This window comes from Heptranchias perlo, chromosome 37 (assembly GCF_035084215.1).
Source record: "Heptranchias perlo isolate sHepPer1 chromosome 37, sHepPer1.hap1, whole genome shotgun sequence".
NCBI classification, from domain to species: Eukaryota; Metazoa; Chordata; class Chondrichthyes; order Hexanchiformes; family Hexanchidae; genus Heptranchias; species Heptranchias perlo.
This window is the reverse complement of record NC_090361.1, coordinates 18,221,379-18,241,261: the sequence shown is the minus strand read 5'-3', so window position 1 is coordinate 18,241,261 and position 19,883 is coordinate 18,221,379. Positions and strand designations below refer to the sequence as shown.

The following is a 19,883-nucleotide window of genomic DNA, read 5'->3' as shown; positions in this document are numbered from 1 at the left end:
CTGTCCTGCTACCTTCAAGGATCTGAGGACATGCACTCCAAGGTCCCTTTGTTCCTCTACATCTCAGTATCTTCCCATTTATTCTGTATTCCCTTGCCTTGTTTGCCCTCCCCAATTGCATTACCTCACACTTCTCCGGATTGAATGCCATTCGCCATTTCTGCCCACCTGACCAGTCCATTGATATCTTCCTGCAGTCTACAGCTTTCCTCCTCACTACGAACCACACAGCCAATTTTTGTATCATCTGCAAACTTCTTGATCAAGCCCCCCACATTCAAATCCAAATCATTAATATATACACCACAAAAAGCAAGGGACCTAGTACTGAGCCTTGCGGGACCCCACTGGAAACAGCCTTCCAGTCGTAAAAACACCCAACAACCCTTACACTTTGCTTCCTGTCACTGAGCCAATTTTGGATTCAACAATCCACTTTCCCTTGGATCCCACGGACTTTTACTTTTTTGACCAGTCTGCCACGTGGGACTTGTCAAAAGCCTTGCGAAAATCCATGTACACAAAGGCATTACCCTCATCGACCCTCCTTGTTACCTCCTCAAAACAATCAAGTTAGTCAGACACTACCTTCCCTTAACAAATCCATGCTGACTGTCCTTGATTAACTCGTGCCTTTCTAAATGACGATTTATGCTGTGGCTCAGAATTGATTCTAATAATTTGCCCACCACCGAGGTTAGACTGACTGGCCTATAATTACTCGGTCATCTCTCTCTCTTTTTGAAGAACGGTACAACATTAGCAGTCCTCTAATCTTCCGGCACCACACCTGTAGCCAGGGAGGATCAGACAATGACCGTCAGAGCCTCTGCTATTTCCTCCCTTGCTTCTTTTAACAGCCTGGGATACATTTCATCCAGGCCTGGTGATTTATCTACTTTCAAAGATGCTAAACCCCTTAAATACCCACTTAGAGTCCAAAAATCAATCAATCTCAGCCTTGAATATACTCAATGACTGAGCATCCACAGCCCTCTGGGGTAGAAAATTGCAAAGATTCACAGCTCCGAGTGAAGAAACTCTTCCTCATCTCAGTCCTAAATGGCCGACCCTTTATCCTGGGACTATGCCCCCTACCCAGGGGAAACAACTTCTCAGCATCTACCCTGTCAAGCCCTCTTCAAATCTTACATGTTTCGATGAGATCACATTTCATTCTTCTACACTCAAGAGTATAGGCCCATTCTACCCAATCTCTCATCACAAATGTATTTGCATAATCACAAATGTAAAATCTTCCATGAACCAGCGCAAATCGGTCAGCGTAATAGAATGTAATCATTTTTTTTTTTCCTTTGCAATAAAAAATATTCATTGATGTATTTAAAAGTAGTAACCTGGTGCAGTTTTATTAATACAGCTGAAAATGGATTTATCACAAACAAAAAGCATTTTTAATAAGTGTCTAGTCCTCCAACTGCGAGTAACCTGATTTTAAAATCACTGAAAATGTCTTAAACTGAGCTATTAGTTTCATTGGCGTACGCTAGTCAGTTGCTTAGTAAATTAAATATATTTTTAAAAATATGTAAAAACATTTATAACATGCCTGTGCACCCAAGAAAACGAGCTCAATTTGAAGACCCTCATCGAGCAGCCACAATTGGTGGAAACTCACCGTCCTCACTGTTTCCTTCTAGGGGTGTGGCCAGTTCTGCGGGTGGGGCCGGCTTCGGGCACAATGATTTTTGAATCAGCGTTAAAGATAGTGGAAACTCGATTTACACTTGACAACTTACACTGATTTTCTGCAACGTTTTGCGCTGATAAAACCAGTGCAATCTAGCAGGAGCTCTACCCCTCTGCTCCTAGCCAGACCTCTTCATCTAACACTGCACACGAATACATTGCTCCTACCCAGACCCAGGGCAACACTGTTAAGCCATATTCAGCATCAGTGTGAAGCTATTTGTATCAGATCTTACTTTCAAATATCTAAAATCTGATCAATTAAAAATTTCAGCGCTCTTAAAATGTAATCCTACAAGATGCTAGTGGCCAGAAGAATGTATAATTTAGAACTAGTGAAACCACATGAGAAGGACCATTTCTGGGACAGACTTGGTTTTCCTCTAAGGCTGATCACTGGTACAGAATACAATTTTGAAGACATGGAGGGTGTTGCTTTAAATTTAAGTGCATGATGTTGTGATCTGGAATGCACTGCCCGAGGGTGTGGTGGAGGCAGATTCAATCATGGCCTTCAAAATGGAACTGGATAAGTACTTGAAGGGGAAAAATTTGCAGGGCTATGGGGATAGGGTGGGGAGTGGGACTAGCTGGATTGCTCTTGCAGAGCACCGACAGGGACTTGACGGGCCAAATGGCCTCCTTCCGTGCTGTAACCTATGATTCTATACCATAAGGCCATAAGAGATAAGAGCAGGAGTAGGCCATTCGGTCCTTGAGCCTGCTCTGCCTTTTGAGATCATGGCTGATCTGATTTTTACCTCAACTCCACTTTCCTGCCCTTTCCCCATATCCTTTGACTCCCTTGCTGATCAAAAATTTGTCTAACTCAGCCTTGAATGTATTCAATGACTCAGCCGCCACAGCTTTTTGGGGTAAAGAATTCCAAAGATTCACGACCCTCTGGGAGAAGAAATTCCTCCTCATTTCTGTCTTAAACAGGCGACCCCTTATTCTGAGACTATGCCCCTTAATTTTAGATTCCCCATGAGGGCTAACATCCTCTCAGCATCTACCCTATCGAGTCCCCTCAGAATCTTGTATGTTTCAATAAGATCTCCTCTCATTCTTCTAAACTCCAATGAGTATAGATCCAACCTGTTCAATCTTTCCTCATAAGACAACCCTTCCATACCCAGAATCAAACTAGTGAACCTTCTCTGAACTGCCTCAAGTGCAAGTATGTCCTTCCTTAAATAAGGGAACAGAACTGTATGCAGTACTCCAGGTGTGGTCTCACCAGCACCCTGTACAGTTGTAGCATAACTTCCCTGCTTTTATTTCCATTCCCCTAGAAATAAAGGTCAATATTCCGTTTGCCTTCCGGATCACCTACTGCACCTGTATGTTGATTTTTTGTGTTTCAAGTACGAGGACACCCAGATCCCTCTGTACCGCAGCATTTTGTAGTATTTCTCCATTCAAATAATATTTTGCTTTTTTTATTTTTCCTCCCAAAGTGGATGACTTCACATTTTCCCACATTATATTCCATCTGCCAAATTTTTGCCCATTCGCTTAACCTGTCGATGTCCCTTTGCAAACACTGTGTCCTCATCACAACTTGCTTTTCCAAGAGATCCAATACATTTACTGAGGTTTCCTTCCCTAAATGCCTAGTTGGGTTTTTAAGAACAATCCGGCAGCTTCATGGTCACTATTACTGGTGCCAGCTTTTTATTTCCAGATTTATTTTAAACTGAATTCAAATTTTCAAACTGCCATGTTGAGATTTGATCTCATGTTCTCTGGATTATTAGTCCAGGCCACTGGATTACAGATGCTTTACCACAGCTGGCTAGGGAGGGGCGTAGGAGCAACCGTTTGGTGTGCAGCTCCCCATCGAAGAACACCACCAACTGATGTCACCAATAAAGTGTTCTCAAATCCCACATTTGCCATGTGAACTGCTTGTACAACTGCACATTTCTCAACTTGCATTTCTATGTCAAATTCAAACTTCAACAAACAGCAACCTGCAGGATGGTGTAGCAATGCACTGTCCTATAAAATGATAGAAGGTTAACACAAAAAAACAATACTTAATCCCAGCATTCCCAGTTGGCACAAGGTCAAACACTTTGCAGACAACAATGAAATCACAAATTAAAGGCAGAGGGCAAAGGGGTCATTTTCAATTGAAGGAAACAAATTTTACTTGAAGATTATATTCTTGGCATATGCAATGAATTAAGGAGCTATAACTATTTCTCAATTTTCAGTAAAATGGCTCTTTTTTAAAAAAAAAAGGGGGCATCTGATGGCAGCGCACTTTTGATATCTCACACCCCCGATCACACCAGTCACCTCCAGGAAACTTGCCATTTCCGAAGGAAACAGTAAAGATAAATATAGGCTGTTGTCAAACGCAACTTGTCCACATCACAAGTGTGGATGTGACTCCTGAAGGTTTTGCTTTTTGACTATTACAGATTTTACTGCCTTCAAGAGGAGACGAACATTTCTACCTCACCAAAGAATTGAGCTGAAGTGCAAGGACACCAAATGTTACGATCAACATTATTCAATCGCTACTAGACGTGCCGCACAAATAACAGTCCTATGATCACAACAAAACTGTATTAGTGAACTTGATCATTAATGTCCGTACATATCCCTAAAGCTTCAGTCCGAGCCTTGGCTAAGTCCACATCTTTAATCCAGACACAGGCTTAAGAGGCTATCTTTCTGGACCCACATTATCTTGTAATTGACTGAAGGTAAAACAAAGTTGACATTTTAACAACTGTGACAGGAGTTAGTTTGATTAGTCTTCACTAAAGTCATGTCACATGACATCAGACCTCACAGGACAACTGATAATTTTGAATATATTTATTACACATTTACACATCCCATTACACGCAGACAGGTTTAGAAACAGACATAGAAACTAGGAGCAGGAGTAGGCCATTCAAGCCTGCTCCGCCATTCAATATGATCATGCTTGATCCTCTCTCTCTCTCTCTCTCTCTCAATACCATATTCCCGCTCTCTCCCCATACCCCTTTCTGTGAATGTCACTAATAGTGGGCGTGCTATATCCGCTTGAACTATGAAAACCACCCAGCAGCAAAATTATAATGTTTTACCTTTCAAAGTTGAAAGATGTTTGAGCTGTAGGGAGTACTGCTAATTGTAATGGCTGTAGTATGACGGACTAAGTAACATACAACCTTGAAACAAGTGGGATTTTTTTTCCTATTTAAGTGTTGAGACATGCAAGTTTCTATCTCACGATTACAAACAAGCTGAAGGCACAGCTGTCAATGGTGCTGCAAAGGAAGGGGGAGGTGCAAAAGATGCCAGAGTCAGAAGAACAGAGTGTTCAGGGGCGAGTGGGTTGTAGGGCTGGAGAAGGTTAGAGAAAGGAAGGGATAGAACCATGAAGGAATTCAAACAGGAGGATGAGAATTTTAAATTTGAGGCACTGAGGAGCCACGAGCAAATGAAGGTCCACATGGAGGTGGTGATAGGTGAGCAGGATATAGCAGCAGAATTTTGGATGAGGTGAAGTTTATGAAGGGTGGAAGATGGGAGGCTGGCCAAGAGAGCATTGAAATAGTTGAATCGGAAGTGACAAATGAGGGTTTCAGGGACACATGGGCTGAGGCAAGGGCGAAGGTGGGAGATCTTTGAGGCGGAAGTAGGTGGTCTGTGTGATGGAGAGGATATGGGATCAATAGCTCAGCTCAGGTTGACCAGGGCGCCAAGGGCACAACCCCATGTCTGCAGATGCTATCACCATGGAGCAGCATGTAGATGAGGAAGAGGAAAGGGCCGGGCCAAGGATACATCCATGGGAGATTTGAAGTAACAGTATACAGATGGGAAGAGAAACCATTGCTAAAGATGCTTATTCTACGACTGGATAGGTAGAAGTGTAACCAAGAAAGGACAGTCCCACCAAGCTGGACCATGGAGGAGGGGCAATGGAGGAGCCACTACGTTGTCAAAGGCAGCAGGTCGAAGACAATGAGGGATAGTGTACCACAGTCACAGGGAATGTCAGAGAAAAACAACCAGTTATTCCCACGTACAAAGTAATTTCCCACCAACAGAAAATATTTCATTATCTTCAGGTATCATTTAAAATTGTCTAATTAAGCAGAGGATCTGCTCAAAAACAATTAGCCTGTAACTGACTCGGGTAGGCGTCACAATTACAGCTCAAGTCCTTAAAAGAGCATACTAAATTAACCCAGCTATCCTTAGCAACACAATGCATAGCACGTTGCATGGTGTAAAGCTCCTGTCCTCGTGAATCACATCCTCTGACCGACTGTGGGCAGTGTCATAAGAAAATTTTTAGTGCGCTAAATAAACCCAGTGATAACTCTGCACGGGGAGCTCTCTTAACAATGGGGTAGAAATTGCTTGGAGCGGCAAACCAACACTCCTCACCGCTCGGTAGATTTACACTAACCCATAAACTTACTGCGGTCTTTTCTTCGAACAGGAAGTGGAGATGAGCCCAGGGTCAGTTCAGGTGACAATAGGACCCTGGGAGAAGCAAGAGGATCAATCTTTCCCCTCGACCAATCAGATCGCAGCATTTTTGACAGAAGCGTTAAACCAGGAAGTGAAAGGTGCAACATTTTAAATCAATGTATAAACTGGTCCAAATTGCTGGACTATAACTTGGTGTTGTAAACTGGTCCAGACAGAGAAAAGAAGGTAAGAAATAATTGAATAATAATAAAAGACCGATTGGAAAAGTAAAAATCAATTTTTAATGACCAAAAACTATTAAAAGGAGTAATGAGACTCCACATTTTCAAAAATTAACTTATTTGTTTGGCAGTCATTAAGACTTACTGCACTGTTAAAACTTAGTTTAGGCCTGTATTTTTTTTTAAGCGATCCTGTTTTGTAGCGTAATTAGTTACTTTCCAGCTGGGCAGATAAGCAAGTCTGCACTTTTGCAATGATTTCTCTGATTGCAGCGTAAGATGTCCCTTTAATTCAAAGCTGTCCTATCGCCGGCAAACCAGTAGGAGCAAGTTCCAGATTTCCGCGTTTCACTGCGCACATGCGAACACGGGAACTTACTCCTCCATTTCGTCACCAACAATGGAGCGCTGTTGACCTCTCCGTTATTTCGCAAGCAATTTCTGCCCCAATGTACAATGTTTGAACGTTCACTCAAACACTGGATTTGTGTCAGTTCATTAAATCTACACAAATATAGCCGAGTTGCTAAACAACTGTCTGCCTATCCATTTTAATTATAGGCACCATGTGGCAGTAAATCTGAATTGTGAATGGCTACAGGTACCTCTTCTGACTGGTTACCAACTGTGTGTACGAAAAGATCACGTCTCATCAGAAGCGAAGAAAAGCATTTCAGGGGGGTGATGAGACTCACTATTTTGTCCAGTAAGTTACTGATGCACTCACTCACTCACCCACCGCACAGGGTCCACAATCACATCCCAGCCTGGAGAACCTGACCTCAATAGGAAAACCAGGTCTTGCCCCAGGACTCAACCTTGGGGCAAAGCTGTGAGAAATCAGCTGCGCTTTTTTAAAACTGTAATAAGTTTGAGGAAGCAAAAATAAAGATTTCAGGCAATATTGCTGTTTCCCATCCACAGAGGTGTTGATAAAAATTAAACTGCTATAATACAGATTTTAAAATTATGACAGTATAGCTTGTAAGGGGAAACCAGCCTGAAAAATTCCACTGATGAGCTCATCACTCAATCAAGCTGCACATTATAAAACTGCATTCTACTGCAGCTCCCAATAGTCCTTAAAAAGATTGAATGCTGAATATGGGGAGTGCAATAGATTCATGTCACCCAGCAGGGATCAGGCACTTGCCCAAAATTGGAGGCGAGGCGGGGGGGTGGGGGGGGAAAAAGAGAGAAGAAGGGGGTTCGTAGAGAATAATCAGAGCAAGTCGAGACCCTTGACCGATGATGCTGGCCTCCTGCAAGCCAACTCAGAGCAGCAGCAATAGAGGTTCCAGACAGATTGTGAGTGGCCTAGAGACACCAGGTGGAAGAAAAATTAGAAGATGCACAATTGAAAGAAAACTGAAACAGCAATACTATTAAACCCCTCAATAAACCAAAACACCTGTGTACTGAGCCATTCTGTGCACGGTATACAGAGTGTTTTAGTTGGGGGGGGGGGGGGCGAAAAGAAAAAGTGGCCTGGTCCACAATATATACACTAGCCACTGAACATTGGTCACTGGAAATAGAGCTGCTTTTACTTGTACACCTTTAGTTTATACTCTTTCTTGCCCTCTACTTAATACGAGTTCCTAGATTAAATTATTGGCTCAAATCAAACACCATTTGTTTTTGGCTGGTCTTCCTACTGCCAGAAAATAACTTGCACAACAACTAGAAACTGCAGACAATCTCCAGTGTCAGGGTTTGGAAGCATGAAATGGGGTAGAGACTCTATAGAAAGTGAGTTATTAACAGTGACAGGAGCCTAAGCATTTCCAACAAAAGCAGTTTCTTGTTCCTATTCCATCACCTTTCAACATCACAGGGAAGATTAGAGTGCACAGCCCCTCCTGACACCAGGACCTTGTGACACCAGGACCTTGTCACACAAGGAATCACAGGCATGACCGTGTATCCCACCACTCTATGGTGCATCATATAATTACTATCGATTGGCACTTTCAACATTAGCAGCCTGGCAGCAACGGCACATAATATCTCATGGGACATGAGCTATCAATTAGGGGTCCACAGAACAGAACATCTTGCTGCTTACTACGTTGTTCTATTAAATCCACACAGTGGGGCCAAGTAGAGTCCTAGAGGGCAAAATACAACTGCGTGTAGTGTTCATTCATCTGTCATATGTTAGTAACAAAACAACGATTCAAGCCTGCATCTTCAATTGGTAACAATGCTTGTCCAGTCCACCATCTATAAAAAGAGAAGAGTTTATGTGGCGGCACGTCATACGTTCCAGTAACCAGTGTACGGAGCAAGGGTTCTCTGTTACGACAGTATCTTTTACCTAGATATTGGGCAGAAAAAGCTCTACTGTAGATCATAGAGGACATGGGGTCCACTTACGGAAGTGATATTGACCCAGAGAAAATATCTGGTGTAAAAATCCAAAAACTAAGTGATTATGGGACCTAGAATGGGAAGTTGGGTGGTAAGGAGATGGAATGCGAGGAGAACAAATTCAGCTGGACCAGGAAGGTCTCAGGCTTAGACCCCTGTCGTGCAAAGTTAGCTGATCTCAGCCAGGAGAATGGTGGTGCGCTACAAATGAACCCAACACCCATGAACCAGGAAAGATGTAAGGAATCTTACAACACCAGGTTATAGTCCAACAGTTTTATTTGAAAATCACAAGCTTTCGGAGGCTTTCTCCTTCGTCAGGTGAGTGTGGGATTCCATGAAGGTTACCGCATTTTTTGTCGGAGAACAATGCCTGGTGATTACAGATAATCTTTCCAACTGCCCGTTGTCAAGGCAATCAGACAGAGAGACAGTACATTCAGGACTGCTGAATATACAAACGGTCCGAACCCAAAGACAGACAGAGGAAGAGAAAGAGAAAGCGAAAAAGAGAAACATCCGAAAGGAAGAGAAAGAGAGAGAATGACCAGTTGTATTAAAAACAGATAACTCTTTTTTCGCTGGTGGGATTACATGTATCGTGATATGAACCCAAGATCCCGGTTGAGGCCATCCTCATGGGCGCAGAACTTGTCTATCAATTTCTGCTCGACGATTTTGCGTTGTCGTGTGTCTCGAAGGCCGCCTTGGAGAACGCTTACCCGAAGATCGGTGGCTGAATGTCCTTGACTGCTGAAGTGTTCCCCGACTGGGAGGGAACCCTCCTGTCTGGTGATTGTTGCGCGGTGTCCATTCATCCGTTGTCGCAGTGTCTGCACGGTCTCGCCAATGTACCATGCTCCGGGGCATCCTTTCCTACATTGGCGAGACCATGCAGACACTGCGACAACGGATGAACGGACACCGCGCAACAATCGCCAGACAGGAGGGTTCCCTCCCAGTTGGGGAACATTTCAGCAGTCAAGGACATTCAGCCACCGATCTTCGGGTAAGCGTTCTCCAAGGCGGCCTTCGAGACACACGACAACGCAAAATCGTCGAGCAGAAATTGATAGCCAAGTTCCGCACCCATGAGGACGGCCTCAACCGGGATCTTGGGTTCATGTCACGCTACATGTAACTCCACCAGCGAAAAAAAAGTTATCTGTTTTTAATACAACTGGTCATTCTCTCTCTTCTTTTTGGATGTGTTTCTCTCTCTCTGTGTGTCTGTCTTTGGGTTCGGACCATTTGTATATTCAGCAGTCCTGTATGTAATGTCTCTCTGTCTGATTGCCTTGACAACAGGCAGTTGGAAAGATTATCTGTAATCATCAGGCATTGTTCTCTGACTATATATGCGGTAACCTTCATGGAATCCCACACTCACCTGACGAAGGAGAAAGCCTCCGAAAGCTTGTGATTTTCAAATAAAACTGTTGGACTATAACCTGGTGTTGTAGGATTCCTTACATTTATCCACCCCAGTCCGTCACTGGCACATCAGAACCAGGAAAGGCCAGAGCTCCCACTGCTGATTTGGATTTCAGCCCCTCCAGTCAAATTGCCTGCAACACTCTTTGGGTGACGCGCCTTTAGGAAAGGAAGGAGAAAAAAAAGAGGAAAATTGCTCAGTATCTGGATTCCAGTACCAGCATTAAACAAAAACCTAGAGTTATTTAAGCATTTTGCTTTAGTGACAAGACTACAGCTCGTCTCAATCTGTAACAGAGGTGATGCTACTTTTAATATTGTATACTTGCAGCAAGAACACAAAGCGACCAGGATTTAAGTGGTTCCCCCTCTCCCCAAATCCACTGAACACTCCCTGAAGTCCACATCAACAAAGGATACTGAAAGGATCACACAGGCACCAATCATGGTCAATAATTGTGCATTTGCGTCAAAGGATTTCTCCACATAACAAGGTATACAACAAATGATCCTCAACCTGTCGGTGATGAGCTTGTTCTCGTCAAGCACATTCTTTCTGACAGAAATGCATATGTCCATTCTCTCTAAAACTTACTTCTATCGCGCCCTACATGGTGCGTGTCAAGACCAATCTTAGTACAATATATACAGACTGGTACAGCTAGTAGACTTTCCTCTCTTCTCCAACCTTGCTCCTGCTCGCACCACTGTATTCGCACCCATCAGTTACACCCCCCACATAGGAATAAAACCCAAGCAACAAGATGGCACAGGCTGATACGTTTCAAAACAATCATGGTTTTCTATAATGTGCCAATGATGGCTTGTACACTGAAGAACCAAAGTTAATGTCCTTGACTCACACATCTACCGCCAGACTCAAGGCATTCTCTCCTTCAGATCATTTATCCTCATAGGCTTCCTCTATTGAAGAGGAATATATTAGCCAGGTGGATGGAAAAGGAAAGAGATTGCCAGCTCTGATACTGTCACAATGTAATGTGACCTCAAGCAGCATCACCGACAGTCTGCCCACTCCAGAATGAGCTACATTATTTCGAGAATCACCTACACACCTCAGTACCAGTAAGGGTTAGAAGCACACTTAAACGAATCCATGATAGATTCTTGTAGGATGAAAAACAAGATCTTGCACCATTCATGTCATCAAGATGTCCTAAAGCACAGCCATTGAATTACTTTTTTGAAGTGTAGTTACTGCTATGTAACCAATTTTCACACAGCAAGAACCCTTAAACAGCAAATCAGAAGGAGCAGTTAATCTGTTTCAGTGATGTTACTTGGGGAAGGAATGCACTTCTTTGAATAGCACAAAGGGATCTTTATATCATTTTAATGTTTTATCTGAAAGAAAGCACTGTGGACTCAAGAGCCAGCCTAGATTATATGTTCAGCTCCTGGAGTGATGCTGCTTTGAGGTCACATTACGTTGTGACAGTGTTAGAGCTCGAAATCTTTTTCCTTTATAGAATGCCTTGATTCTGACAATGCCACGTCTATTTGACCAGCCCAGTATAGATTGCGGAGTTGGGGGTGGATTCAAAATAAACAATTTTTAAAAGGCTACTTGCTGGCTGTGTATGGGTTTAAATCTAAAACCGACTGACTCAGGAGGCAAGAATGCTACCAACTGAGCCAAGCTGACGTGCTTAATTTGTCACTTCAAACTGGTTCAGTGGCAAGAAGCAAAGGATAATGGTCGACGGGTGTTTTTGTGACTGGACAGATGTTCCCAGTGGGGTCCCGCAGGGCTCAGTACCAGGTCCCTTGCTTTTTGTGGTATATATTATTAATTTGGACTTGAATGTAGGGGGCACGATCAAGAAGTTTGTAGATGATTCAAAAATTGACCGTGTGGTTGATAGTGAGGAGGAAAGACTGCAGGAAGATATCAATGGACTGGTCAGGTGGGCAGAAAAGTAGCAAATGGAAATCAATCCGGAGAAGTGTGAGGTAATGCATTTGTGAAGGGCAAACGAGACAAGGGAGTACACAATAAATGGGAGGATACTGAAAGATGTAGAGGTACAGAGGGATCTTGGAGAGCACGTCCACAGGTCCCTGAAGGTAGATAAGGTGGTTAAAAAGTCACACCGGAAACTTTCCTTTATTAGCCGAGGTTATGCTAGAACTGTATAAAATATTGGTTAGGCCACAGCTTGAGTACTGTGTACAGTTCTGGTCACCACATTACAGGAAAGATGTGATTGCACGAGAGGGTACAGAGGAGATTTATGAGCATGTTACCAGGGCTGGAGAATTTTAGCCATGAGAAAAGACTGGATAGGCTGTGGTTGTTTTCTTTGGAACAAAGAGGCTGGGGGGAGATTTAATTGAGGTGTATAAAATTATGAGGGGCCTAGATAGAGTGGATAGGGAGGACTTATTTCCTTTAGCAGAGGGGTTAGTGACCGGGGGCATAGATTTAAAGGTAATGGGTAGAAGGATGAGAGGAGAGCGGAGGAGAATTTTTTTCACAAAGGTTGCTGGGGATCTGGAACTCTCTGCCTGAAAAGGTGGTAGAGGTAGAAACCCTCAACTCATTTAAAAAGTACTTGGACGTGCACTTGAAGTGCCTTAACCTACAGGGCTACAGACCAAGTACTGGAAAGTGGGATTAGACTGGATAGCTCTTTTTTTAGCCGGCATGGATATGATGGGCCGAATGGCCTCCTTCTATGCCGTAACTTTCTATGATTCTATGATCTACCACCATAATGCTATTCAATGTTACCATCCTCTCACCCTTGGTGAAGTTCCAGACCCTTTCAAACAGGTTTATAACCAAAAATGCTGTCATTGCCTAATCCAGGCAAAATGCACTCAGGTTATTTGTAAACTACTAAAACCAAATTTACAAACACACTAACAGAATTAAAACTCTAAGGAAATTATAGTCTGCCCAAAAAACAAATTTTCAACTGTCTCTACAGATAAAGAACTGATAAAAGACAACCTGTATCCACAATACACAACTACTACAGCAAATAGATTTGAATTCTTTCACTTATTTGACAAGATTACAAAAGACTATCTTGCAGCTTGCATCAAGAGTGACATTCAAGCACTAGCGGCAATGCAGAAAGAACCATGAGGTTGATTGCTAGTGTCAAAGGACTGAGCTGAGAAAAGATCTGAAAAACTCAGGCTTTTCAGCCTGGAAAGGAGGTGTCAGAGGTGGTTAATTGAGCTAGGTAAGAGAATGGAAAAGGCAAATCTGGGAACATTACTCTGAATTAAAATGAGTGTAGGAGATGGGAACCACAAGTTAGAGTTAGGGTTCAAGCTAGTTAGAGATAGATTTAAGACTGATGTCAGGAAATTCTTATTCACACAAAAACAGATCAATGTATGGAACAGACTTCCAGAAAGAATAGTGGATGCACAAAAGCCAGGAATCTTTAAGAAACAACAAGATGCTGAAATGTGATCTTTGAAAATATATCTGGATGGATGAATTAAAATGGGCTGAATGACCTTCTCATCTGTAACTGTCCTTCAATGTACATCAAGGCTGTTGCCATCATCTCCAACTGTCTACTGGACAGTAAAACCTGAATGAGCCAATACCCCTCCAGCTTAATGATGGTGAAACGAAGCCATCCACTTCAGCTTTTACAAACACATATGGACTTCTAGCTTAGCTCACAGGTGAGGAACCTCGACAATGTGCTCGACACCAAGGACAGCTCCTTGTCCACATCCGATCTATCACCTCCACAACCTCATCATCCTAAGAAGAATATAAGAATAAGAGCAGGAGTAGGCCATATAGCCCCTCGAGCCTGCTTTACCATTCAATAAGATCATGGCTGATCTTCAACCTCAACGCCACTTGCTTTCATCACCTTGCAGCTCGACTTCTCCAACACTCTCCTTGCCAGCCACCCCAATTCTACCATTCATGAACTACAAGTTATAGAAAATTATGTATCCAGTATCCTCATCTGCACTGAGGCTTGCATCAGGATCAGGATCACTCCCACCTTCTGGAACTCCCTCCCTCAGCATTTCTGCCCTGCCACCTTCAAAACACTTGAACTGTCCCGCCACAATATTTTCCTGTCCCCTACTCAGTGATCACGTTCTGCCCACCACCCTGTAAAGTTCTGAGATGCCTCTATACGTAACTAGCACTACAGAAGAGTAAATTGTTGAATTGTTAATCCTCTCCACAGTTTATTTCATCAAAATGTAACACACACATCACTTAGCAAAAATAAGGCTGATGAAAAGATGTATCCTGTGCCCAGTATACTCCGTCACAAGGCTAACCTGTTATTCTTCTATTATTTACATTTAAAACATTTTGTCAACCAGAATGACCTTGTAAACGTAGACACAAAAAGCAGAAAATGCTGGAAATAGACAGGTGATCAGTCAGCATCTGTAAAGAGAAGGGACTGGTTAATCTCCATTTCTCTGTCTTCACCCTCTCTATTTGTACAAGGGGAGTGATCCACAGATTTTGTGACAGTATCAGGGGGAGTTTGACTAATTTAGTTTATTGTCTTGTCCCCTCTAGTTGCGAGATATAAGTTTGCTGAGAAGCTGTCCTTAGATTTATTATGGAAATTTAAAAAAAGCAAGCAGCTAGATAAAGCATTAAATGCTGAAAATACAGCAGGCCAGTCAGTATTTGTAAAGGGAAATGGCTGCTTAACCTTTCAGGTCACACCAAATAAAGATGGTTGAACCCCAATGATGCTGTAAGATTCTCAGGATCACTTCCTCCTGTACAAATAGAGCAGGTGGAGATGGAGATGTGAGGAGGTTCTACCCAAAACCATGACCTCTCTTATTTTTACAGATGCCTACTTTAAATAAATCAATAAGGGTTGCCAAAGTGTCACCAACAGAAAAACAGCTGTACAAATGCCCCTCTTAAGGGGGCACCACTAATATGACAATTTAAACAAAGTATAATCAATCAACTAAAATAAAATTATTCTAAACCTTAATGTGTGTATCAATTAGACACTCTACACCCTTTGGTGCCCACCAGCCATGGAAGGGACTTACAAGTTCATTCTGGTTGAGAAAATGTTTTAAATGTAAATGCTGGAAGAATACCCAAGTTGGCCTTAAGACAGAATGGACTGGACACAGGGTATTACTTTTCATCAACAGTCAATGCTGGAAAGATGCAATCAGAGCGCAGACAAGTTAACATTTTGTGTGTTATCCTTTAACGGAATCCGAAGGATTACATACAAACTGTTAAGTGGTTTGTTCTCTCCACAGATGCTGACTGACCTGCCGAGTATCGTAGTAGGTATAGAAGTTACAACATGGAAACAGGCTCTTCGGCCCAACATGTCCATGTCGCCCAGTTTATACCACTAAGCTAGTCCCAATTGCCTGCACTTGGCCCATATCCCTCGATACCCATCTTCCCCATGTAACTGTCCAAATGCTTTTTAAAAGACAAAATTGTACCCGCCTCTACTACTGCCTCTGGCAGCTCGTTCCAGACACTCACCACCCTTTGAGTGAAAAAATTGCCCCTCTGGATCCTTTTGTATCTCTCCCCTCTCACCTTAAATCTGTGCCCCCTCGTTATAGACTCCCCTACCTTTGGGAAAAGATTTTGACTATCGACCTTATCTATGCCCCTCATTATTTTATAGACTTCTATAAGATCACCCCTTAACCTCCTACTCTCCAGGGAATAAAGTCCCAGTCTGTCTAACCTCTCCCTGTAAGTCAAACCATCAAGTCCCGGTAGCATCCTAGTAAATCTTTTCTGCACTCTTTCTAGTTTAATATTATCCTTTCTATAATAGGGTGACCAGAACTGTACACAGTACTCCAAGTGTGGCCTCACCAATGCCCTGTACAACTTCAACAAGACATCCCAACTCCTGCATTCAATGTTCTGACCAATGAAACCAAGCATGCTGAATGCCTTCTTCACCACCCTATCCACCTGTGACTCCACTTTCAAGGAGCTATGAATCTGTACTCCTAGATCTCTTTGTTCTATAACTCTCCCCAACGCCCTACCATTAACGGAGTAGGTCCTGGCCCGATTCGATCTACCAAAATGCATCACCTCACATTTATCTAAATTAAACTCCATCTGCCATTCATCGGCCCACTGGCCCAATTTATCAAGATCCCGTTGCAATCCTAGATAACCTTCTTCACTGTCCACAATGCCACCAATCTTGGTGTCATCTGCAAACTTACTAACCATGCCTCCTAAATTATAGTATAGTACAGGAGGCAGCCATTTGGCCTACTGTGCCTGTGCCAGCTTTTTGAAAGAGCTATCCATTTAGTCCCATTCCCCTGCTCTTTCCCTTCAAATATTTATCCAATTCCCTTTTGAAAGTTACTACTGAATCTGCTTCCACCACTCTTTCAGGCAGTGCATTCCAGATCACTACGACTCGCTGCGTAAAAATGTTTCTTCTTTTGCCGATCACCTTAAATCTGTGTCCTCCAATTACCAACCCTTCTGCCACTGAAAACAGTTTCTCCTTATTTACTTTATCAAAACTGTTCATTATTTCCAGCAATTTTCTGGTTTTGTTTCTGATTTCCAGTTTTTTTGCATGTGTTGTAAGCAGCCTTATTTATACAGAGGTTTCAGGAATCACAAGTAATAAAGGAAATCAACTGTCAATGTCGAAAAAACAGAAAATGATGGAAACACTGAGCATCTGTAGAGAAAACTAACAGATTAAAGTCTGGGGTAAAGGAGTGCCGCACAGAGATCATAGTATCATAGAAAGGTTACAGCACGGAAGGAGGCCATTTGGCTCATCGAGTCCACGCCGACTCTATGCAAGAGCAATCCAGCTAGTCCCTCTCCCCCGCCCTATCCCCACAGCTCTGCAAATCTTTTCCTTTCAAGTGCTTATCCAGTTCCCTTTAGAAGGCCTGATTGAATCTGCTTCCACCACCCCCTTGGGCAGTGCCTTCCAGATCCTAACCACTCGCTGTGTCAAAAAGTTTTTCCTCATGTCACCTTTGGTTCTTTTGCCAATCACCTTGAATCTATGTCCTCTGATTCTTGACCCTTCCACCAATGGGAACAGTTTCTCTCTATCTACTCTGCCTAGACCCTTCATGACTTTGAATACCTCTACCAAATCGCCTTGCAACCTTCCAAGGAGAATAACCCAAGCTTCTCCAGTCTATCCACATAACTGAAGTCCCTCATCCCTGATCCCTGGAATCATTTAATAAATCTCTTCTGCACCCTCTCTAAGGCCTTCACATCTTTCCTAAAGTGCAGGGCCCAGAACTGGACAATATTCCAGTTGTGGCCGAACCAGTATTTTATAAAGGTTTATCATGACTTCCATACTTTTGTACTCTATGCCTCTATTTATAAAAACCGCATTCTCAATCTGCCCTGCCACCTTCAACAACTTGTGCATATATACCCGCAGATCTCTCTGTTCCTCCACCCCTTTTAGAATTGTGCACCCTAGTTTATATTGCCTCTCCTCCTCCTCCCTACCGAAATGTCTCACTTCACATTTTTCTGTTAAATTTCATCTGCCACATGTCCGTCCATGCCACCAGCCAGTCAATATCCTCTTGAAGTTTAAATACTACCCTTCCACGTTTTGAAAGCAGTGGTCCCAGTACCAACCCCTGGGGAACACAACTGTACACCTCCCTCCAGTCCGAAAAACAACCATTCACCACTACTCTCTGTTTCCTGTCACTTAGATTCTGTATCCATGTTGCTACTGCCCCCTTTATTCCATGGGCCTCAATCTTGATGAAATGCCGTTTGAAAGTCCATATACACCACATCAACTGCATTGCCCTCATCAAAAAACTCTATCAAGTTAGTGAGATGGGTTGTAACAAGTTCCTGTTAAGCACAGCTCAGCCAGTGCACCAGTTGGCACTGACACACTGAGCTTGAGTGGTAACTCCTGGCGTTGGGAGTTCCCAATTCACTGACACCACCCATTTGCTGTTATTTGCCTTGTCCCATCCCTTACAAGGCAAATAGAAAACTCCAAGAAACAGCAGACACCCAAAGCAACCCCGCATCCAAGGAGCTTCGGGGCCTCTGTCTGTACCTCCCCGTCCATCCATCGCACTCACTCTCTCTCTCACCACCCAGTATCGCCTTCTCCCCGCCCCCGTCTCTCGCCCTCCCACCACCCCGGGCTCCACTGACCCTCCCCCCCGTGCCCCCTTCCCTCTCCTTTCTCCCGCGTCCCTTCTCCGATCTGCCTCCCTCCCCTTCTCTCCAGCCCGTACGCCTCACCACAAAGGAGCGGGTCCATCTCCACCGAGGGGTCCGCCCAAGGACCGTTACTCCGGCCTCTCCCGACAGCTGTTGCCGGCCTGAAAAACCCGAGTGTCGCGCCCGGCTATTGAAAGCAGCCGCTCGGAGGAGCCGAGCGGGTTACAGCCCGAGCACCGCCCGTTCTCAGCAGCATAGAGGCCTCTCCTCCCCCGCCGCCGCCGCCGCCGCCCCGGGGACAGTGACGGGCGGCCGCACACTGCCCAGCGGGCACACCCTACCTGCCGTCTCCGAGCCCGGCCGCCATTCGCTCCGGCCGCTCTCCCTGCCGCCGGCTCCTGCTTATCCCGCCGCTTGGCCCCGGTAACACTGACAGCAGGAGACGCGGCCCGCCCACCCCATTACATCACCCGCCTCCCGGCCTCTCACCAATCGCACAGCTCCCGCCCCGCCCTTTTTTCCGCCTCTTCACCAATCCAAATTTAGAGAATCGGTCTGATTGACAGGGGTTTACACCAATCCCGTGTGGGCGATGTTTCTGACCAATCACAGAGCACCACTGCCGCTCCATACCTTTAACCAATGACTATCAACAAAGGCGGTTGATTGACGTTGAGCCCAGCCAATCCAGTGAGGCGCTGTAGTGGTGCTGATGCTGCGAGGCTCTGAGCATGAGGACTTGCACTTTGAGCTGGCAGCTGCGCAGGTGGCAAAATGCAGCTTTGTGGAACAGAGGAACATACAAAATAGGAGCAGGAGTAGGCCATTCGGCCCTTTGAGCCTGCTCTGCCATTCAATATGATCATGGCTGATCGTAGAATCCTCTATCTCAATCCCATATTCCCGCTCTCTCCCCATACCCCTTGATGCCTTTTGTGTCTAGAAATCTATCTACCTCATTCTTAAATATATTCAGTGACTTGGCCTCCACAGCCTTCTGTGGTAGAGAATTCCACAGGTTCACCACCCTCTGAGTGAAGAAATTTCTCCTCATCTCAGTCCTAAATGTCCTACCCCGTATCCTGAGACTGTGACCCCTCGTTCTGGAGCCCCCCAGCCAGGGGAAACATCCTCCCTGCATCCAGTCTGTCTAGCCCTGTCAGAATTTTATGTTTCAATGAGATCCCCTCTCATTCTTCTAAACTCGAGTGAATACAGGCCGAGTCGACCCAATCTCTCCTCATACGACAGTCTTGCCATCCCAGGAATCAGTCTGGTGAACCTTCACTGCACTCCCTCAATGGAAAGTATATCCTTTCTTAGGTAAGGAGACCAAAAATGCACACAATACTCCAGGTGTGGTCTCACCAAGGCCCTGTATAACTACAGTAAGACATCCTTGCTCCTGTACTCAAATCGTCTTGCAATGAAGGCCAACATACCATTGCCTTCCTAACTGCTTGCTGCACCTGCATGTTTGCTTTCAGTGACTGGTGTAGAAGGATACCCAG

General features: G+C 44.1%; 1 protein-coding gene across 5 annotated transcripts in view; it reads right to left on the bottom strand.

Moving 5' to 3' along the window:
* Nucleotides 1-18,795, bottom strand: part of LOC137304550 (EVI5-like protein) — a 406,109-nt gene extending 387,314 nt beyond the window's left edge. For all 5 annotated transcript variants that reach the window (XM_067973199.1, XM_067973201.1, XM_067973202.1 and 2 more), the window contains exon 1: nt 18,714-18,795. The gene's annotated coding sequence lies outside the window, so the exon portion shown is untranslated. The remainder of the gene's footprint in view (nt 1-18,713) is intronic.
* Nucleotides 18,796-19,883: the final 1,088 nt, after the last annotated feature.